The sequence below is a fragment of the Furipterus horrens genome, unplaced genomic scaffold (assembly GCF_987537825.1).
Source record: "Furipterus horrens unplaced genomic scaffold, mFurHor1.1.pri manual_scaffold_10, whole genome shotgun sequence".
In the NCBI taxonomy this organism is placed as follows: Eukaryota; Metazoa; Chordata; class Mammalia; order Chiroptera; family Furipteridae; genus Furipterus; species Furipterus horrens.
The window spans coordinates 12,279,268-12,286,729 of record NW_028327180.1 but is presented as its reverse complement, the minus strand read 5'-3'; the positions used below and the strand labels follow the sequence as shown (position 1 = coordinate 12,286,729).

The window sequence follows — 7,462 nt, the reverse complement described above, 5'->3', positions numbered from 1 at the left end:
TTGGTATCTGTTGCTTCATTCCATTTCCCCAAGAACCCTATTAGGGGCTGGGGCTGTCCCCCCACCCGTACCCCTTTTCCCTTACTGTTTTAGTGCACATTGTCCAACATCCAATCTGCAGCAAATGCATTTCCCCAATCTTTACCCCTGGCTTTCTCTGGCTGTGGCCACTTTGTCAGCTTGTGTGGTCGGCTAACGTTGATAGTCAGCCAGCAGAGAACTGACTCCCCTTGGAGCATCCTTCTTCCAAAGACTGACCAGAGTTGGTACCTTTCCCCTTCCACACCTGTAGGGTAACTGTACTGACTCCCCCATTTTTTCCAGTGAGATTCAGCTCCAAAGCTCATAGGTTAACTTCCCCAGAATACACATTTTGTTGGCTACCTTTTACTAATTGTTACTGTTTTTTTTTCCCTCTTCATTTCCAATAAAGTACTTGCACTCAAATTCCTGTTTTAAAGTCAGCTCCCAGGAAAACTCAAAGTAAGACATCCCCCTTTTACAGAAGGGGAAACTGAGGCTTAGGAAGTCAGAAGGCAGGCCCAAGATATTGTCTCAATGTCCCAACACTTAATTATTAGATATAAAATTTCCATTTGATTAAGTAAAAATTCTCAACTTTCCCTTCAACAATGCACTCATGAGCACTCACTAATAAAATTCCATCACAACACTCAGACTTCTCATTTCTGAATATATGATCATTGGAAAACATCACTGGGAAACCAATGCATTCAACACAAACCAAGAACCAAACTGATTTCAAAAATAAATTTTAAAAAGGCTGGACAAAGTAAACTACAGGAATTTGCAATGCAGGTGAGTCTGTATCTTTTTTCAAGAGTTAAGACAAACACAGGTCCTAATGCCTGTTCTATCATAACCAAGTCGTAACTGAGAAACAGAACAAGCCACAGGTAGGTCACAGCTCACAGTAGGTTCTCAACAAACCTGAATCCATTTCTCTATCCTTCTCCCCCTCTAGCTTTGGTGACTCTGTTATAAGGGGCGTGTTTTCCCCTGGTCTACAACAGAATCCCAAGGAAAGGTGCCTGAACTCTTCTTCATGAAACTCGGATGCAATATATTTAGAAATGCCATTTTAAGAAGCTCCAGATGAAGTTCAGACACACAGATGCACAGCGGTCACCAGGTGCCACAGCGAGGGTTGAAAAAAACTAATTAAGGCTGGTTTCAGGAAATAAAGGAGTTAAAGAAAACAGACACTGTCTAAAGCCAACCCACTCATCTCACACGTTCTTAGGAAATCAGCTCTTGGAAAATTCTCAGAAATTTTAATATGCTTGTCACAAGTCTCTAGGCCTCCTCAAATTTTTCCATAAAATCTAAATATCCAGCTGTAATTTTGAGATATCATCTTCTCTCTACATGCGAGCACTTAAAAGGTGACTTTGTAAGTGGATTTTATTCCATGTGGTGGAATAACAGGAGTTGGATTTATAGATTTTATGCTAAGAATGGTTTATTTTACAAAAGCTGCTCTGGCATCAAGATAATTGTGTTTTCTTAAGGTCCAAAATAACTCGTATTGTGATTAAAGAATGTGGCATTTAGAGAAAAAGAATATTGTAGAATTAAATAAAATTCAGGGATTTGTAAACTCTGATTTCTAAGGCAGAAGAGAGTATTTCAAGAATGACTTATTAAAAGCTTAAGTCTAGCTATAGCTCAGCTAAGGCTCGATGAGGAATCAAGTTGAGGTTGCAACCCCAGAGTTTGGATTAGACGAGAACACTAGAGATTGATGATGTGGTCCTTGAAGTATTTGCTTTTCTTGGTCCATGTACCTGTATCAAGGTTACTCATAAGAGGCTTTATACAGAGAGAATGACCAAGACACAGTTTATGGTTTTTTTAAATACATGTCAAAAGGTTTGATTGTTAGGGGGTAACAGGTAAATCGGGTGGTACCTGGAGGGAAATGCAGGATGAAGGAAGGTATTTTTATGATGTCAACAATGCAATGGTGACCTAATCCCTGGCCACCACCTATCACTTTACTATTTTAATCGTTTTGTGTTTTCCAGAATGTTATATAGTTAGAATTATATGCAGTATGCAGCTTTTTTCAGGTTGGCTTCTTTCACTTTTTAATATGCATTTAAGGTGCCCCCATGTCTTTTCATGGCTTGATAGTCTATTTATAGCTTATTTCTCTTTAGTGCTAAGGGATATTCTATTTGGATGTGTACCACAGTTTATTTAGCCACTCACCTACTGAAGAACATCTTGTTTGCTTCCAAGTTTTGGCAACTGTTGTCATTCGTTGGAGTTGATGTTTCAAACAGGTTGACAAATGGTTCTGGAAATTAGAAAACACATATGTCTGCTTAGGGAACGTGGGGTTTGCCTTCATTCTGAACTCTAAAATGTGACTGCCCTCCAAAATGTGGAGCTACGGAGTTACTGTTTCATTTTATCTTGGTATGAATTTCACTGTCTGAGCTAAATATCAAGCCTCCTTCAGTTTTATACATTTGTGATGTTTTTAAACATTCTTATAACTTTTCATCATTGGGGAAAAGGAGGTTTTTTCCACAGGAATTGTGAGAATTTGTTCAACTCTGCAAGTCTTATGTCTTAACTGTATGTTCACATATTGGGCACATAAATAGATATGCTCCATTTCCATTTTATATTTCCTTGGCACTTAAAGCAATAATTTCTTATTGTTTCTAACTGACAATTGTTTGACATTTTGCTTTGCTTAAACTCACTTATTCCTGAAGTTTAGTGACCAGTTAAAAATTTGAAGTATGAATAAGAGGGCAAGTAATTATTGGGTCAAAGGCAGAAAGCTGGCCTTTTATTTTTTCCTAAACAAAACAAAAACAAAAAACCCAGAGGGAACTCCTTGCTTTTGACTGTTTCCTTCTTTGCTTCACCCCTCATCTCTGAAGAGCACCAGGTCCACATAAGCATGAAAAGAGAGAATTACTCAGATGAGAATCAATTCCCTTTTTCAATCCCAGAGATACAAAATTTAATTTCAGTCAGCAAATATTCCATGGACTACATTCTAGGGCATTCTAAAATTAATCTCTTATGGGTCCTGCTTTCACAGAGCTTAGGGTTTTATAAAGAAATTAAAGCCAGTGTGAAAAATAATAAATTAGAATAGAATGTAATCACCATAGGCAGGGGTTTGGAAGAACTGTGTATGAAGAGGAAGATTCATAACGAAGCTGGTACATGAAAAGATGGGGAAGAAATTGTTGGCAGAGCGAGCAATGTGGAAAAGGCACAGGAGGGGACATTAAGGCAGCAGTGAAGTTTCGCTGGAGCACGAGGTAAGGGAGAACAACTCCACACTGAGACTTGATTCTTTAAGCACGTGGAAAGTCATTAAGATTTTTGAGCCAGGAAATGGTTGGCTCAGAACCGGCTTCCAGAAGAAGGTTAGCTTTGCAGCAGTGTCTGGATTGCCTGAGGTTCAGTTATACTACATTATCCTCCTTTAACCATCTTCACTGTAGAATCAAGACAGTTGAATATTGTCACAGAATTGAAATGTGTAATAATCATGAATTAATCCTATAAGTCTTTAAAGGGGAATTTAAAAACATGTGATGGACTCTATTTTCACACGAAGTGCGTACACGTTAATTGAAGTTTTTAATGACATTTTACGTTTTATCCATCAATTGTAGTTTTCCCTTTGTACTGCTTTCTGTGTGGATTCATGTTTACGTTCAAAGGCAACCTAGAAGACAGTGTGATTTATTTTCCTGGAGTCCTTGGTTTATGAAGCTCTGTCAGGAGAATGATCTATGGCACATTCTGTTTTGATGACATATGTTACACTATGTTGATGAAATGAATTATGGAGTTTGATTGGAGATTGGAAGGAACACATCTTTCACATAATAAAGTGTAAAATAATTCTTACAATAGAGAAACTGTGATTAGATGAATTAACTCTATCGATGTACTTCCTATTCAATTTAACTCCATACAAAAGGTTGAAATTATTGCATCATTTTTTCACTGTGAAAAAAATACTAGTTTTAGTGGGTGGTTTGAGATTTTGTGTTTACTAGTACCTGAAAACCATGACTGTGTTTGAAATTGTATGACTTCATTTTTGTCCATGAGCATAATTTTATTTTTTTAATACCTTTGATTATATATATTTTATGAGACATACCAGACATATAACATTATATTAGTTTCAGGTATACAACATGATTTCATAGTTGTATATATTGTGAAATAATTGCAGTAAATTCAGTGAACATCCATCAACATACATAGTTATGAGAAAATTCTTCTTTTCTTGTGATGAGGACTTTTAAGATCTACTCTTAGCAACTTTCAAATATGCAATACAGTATTATTAACTATAGTCACCATGCTGTATACATTACACGCTGATCACTTATTTATTTTATAACTGGATGTTTATACCTTTTGATCTCCTTCACCCATTTTGCTTAGTCCCCTCGCCCTTACCCTTTACACTGCCCCTGATAACCACCAACGGTTCTCTGTATCTATGAGCTTGTTTCTTGTTTTGGGTGTTTTTTTTACTTTTAGATTCCATATATGAGAGAATATATGGCATTTGTCTTTCTATGTCTGACTTAGTTTACTTAGAGGTCCATCCATGTTGTCATAAGCAGCAAGATCTTATTCTTTTTAGGCTGAATAATATGTTATTCTAATATTATATGTTAGAATATATTATGTATATATTATATATATTATATTTTCTTTATTCATTCATTCATTGATGGGCCCTTAGATTATTTCCATATCTCAGTTAGTGCAAATAATGCTGCAAAGTATATGAGGGTGCATATCTTTTTGGGTTAGTGTTCTCATTTTCTTTGAGCAGATACGCAGAAGTGGAATTGCTCAGTCATATGGCAGTTCCATTTTTAATTTTTTGAGGAATTTCCATGTTGCTTCCCATAGTGTTTTACTTTTTTAATAATTTTTCTCTCATATGTTTTTCATGCTTGTTGATAGAAAGAGTGACAATCTCAAGCTGTTACAGAATAGTTCAAAATTTTAGAATTATTGTAGGTTACAACTACATTTCAGTTTTCAAAGGGGAGAAACTCAAACTCCTCAAACTCGGAGAATACAGGAAATTTAAACTCTTCTAATTGTATCTTTCCATAGGGAACACTGGTAGAGACTTTTCAGGGACAATTAAACTCAGTCAACAGTGATACTCAGTCTTGCTTTCAACAGCCTCATTTGAACGACTCTCTGGCCGCCGTGACCAAGCCTGCAGGGAGTCTCTGGCTCCAGCTATTCATCACAGACACCCAGAGAACACAAACTGCTGTATTTCTCTGGGAGGGGGTGGTAGAGGGAAGAATACAGATAGGAAGATCTATAGATATAATATTGCAAATGTCCTTTTCAAAGGTAGCCAGAAGGCATCTCTAAACCTTGTAAGCACTTAACATTTAGAGAGGTGAATTGCTATCATAAAGTACTGCATCTTAAAAAAGAAAAAGATGACTGGCAGCCTGAATAAGACACTTTTCCTTTATATAGCAGCAGATTCAGCTGCAAACCATATAGATGTTTCTAAATGAATAAAAAATATATTAAAGTAATACTTATTAGGCAGCCATTCTGCCAGGCACTAGGGAGGCCAATGAGTAATATATGTGAATTTTCTTATCTCAAAACTTACAGTGTGTTAGGAACATAAACAAATAAAGGAATATGGAGCATGACGAGTAATATGAAAGAGGAGATTTTATTTGAAGGGAAATAGGAAGAACAACTAAATCAGGAAGGGCTTCCCAAGGGAAGTCATATTTACACTGAAAAGGGGAGGAAGAACATACAATTCTCTAAGAGTAAATATTAGTGTCCTTATTTTATAGGCAAGGAAACTAAGGAACGGAGAGGTCAAATGGTTTGTTGGCATGAGTCAAGGCAGCTTTTGTGTGTGTGTGTGTGTGTGTGTGTGTGTGGCAGGGAGAGGTCAAGATAGAAATGGGGATTATCTTTGCTTTTAAAGATGGCTTAGACATAAATCTATTTAAAAGATAATGGAAGATAATCAGTCCCTGTTTGGCAGGAAGGGAGGGGTTCTAGACCTCCCAAGAGGGACTGACCTGGGTTTTACACCGTTGGAGCAAGATTTCAGTTGAAATGGTTGAATTCATGCATATGCAAGCCAATTTTAATCTGTACTCTAGGGCTGGTTGGTTAACTTTCAAAGTGCCCTAATCAGAAATCCATTCTCCAGATGTTCTCGTTTTCAAAATACTGCTTTCAAAATTTGCACCAGAGGGTTTTAAAATTGGCCTAAAATGTGTGATTGAGTTAACCTGAAAAGACTATTTTAAGTAGTGTTTAAGATACGTTGTTGGCAAGAAAGACTGTCTAGGTCACACCATATTTACCTGATTCAGGTTGAAGACTCTGGCAAGTTCAATTGCAGTGTGTGTTTGAAACACTGTTTCTATTTTTCTGTACTTGTTGAAGAATTCTGTCAGCTAATTCAACTATATCTTAGCTGCTCCAGTCAGATCATACATTTTTTTAAATGCTTGAGTGAAATTTTCATTGCAGGGCTGGCTCCATAACTTGCAACATCCATTGCAAAATGAAAATTCAGGGCCAATTGATAAAAAACAGAAACAAAATGCCATTATAGATACTAAAACATAACATTTTTTCCTTTTGTTTTGTGGTGTTGCTCTTGACTTATCATAGTAGGATTTTTCCCATTTTTTTTTTCAATTGTGGCAAAATATACATAACATAATATTTACCATCTTAACCATTTTTAATTGCACAGGTCAGTGGCACTAAATACATCCGTAACGTACAGCTACCACCACCATTCATCCCCGTACCTTATTACATGTTATAAAATTAACATTGCAACCATTAAACAATCACTGCCCATCTCCCCTCGCCCATCCCCTGATAACCACTACTCTATTTTCAGTCTCTATAATCCTACCCTCTGAACTACAAGGACACAGCTGACGATGAGGCTTTGACTAATTTTTACTGCTTGTTTTTAAAGTAAATATCACATGAATTAGAAAACTGAGCAGCCGGCCCCTCTCTTCTTTTTGGACAGCTGAGACCTTGTCGCTTCTTTCTCAATTGCCCTTATCCAACACAGTGCCTCTCAAGTACCAAGGCCACGCACGGGTAGAGGGCAATGGAGAATGGTATTTGCATCCTAGGATGACGACCTTTCAGATAAAGCTCAAGCAGAGACAGGAAGCAGAAACAGATTAAATAGAAGCAGAGATAGGAAGGGCCCTGGAATAGTACTTGCTGGGAAGCACCTGATTCAACAGTGGAAGGCTGCACATGTTATCTCTCTTATAATAGATACACTGAGAAGTAAGAGCAGCATGTGCCACTCCAGCACCAGATCAATGCTTCTGAGGCATCAGAAACGAGAGGGCGGTTCTTATCAATACACAAGTGACAAATGGCATGACCATAG

The 7,462-nt window shown here is 37.2% G+C and overlaps 1 long non-coding RNA gene across 1 annotated transcript in view; it reads right to left on the bottom strand.

Moving 5' to 3' along the window:
* Positions 1-2,259: 2,259 nt before the first annotated feature.
* Positions 2,260-7,462, bottom strand: part of LOC149999248 (uncharacterized) — a 66,939-nt gene continuing 61,736 nt past the window's right edge. Inside the window, exon 4 of the long non-coding RNA XR_016513374.1 lies at positions 2,260-2,323. This is a non-coding gene — a long non-coding RNA (uncharacterized LOC149999248). The remainder of the gene's footprint in view (positions 2,324-7,462) is intronic.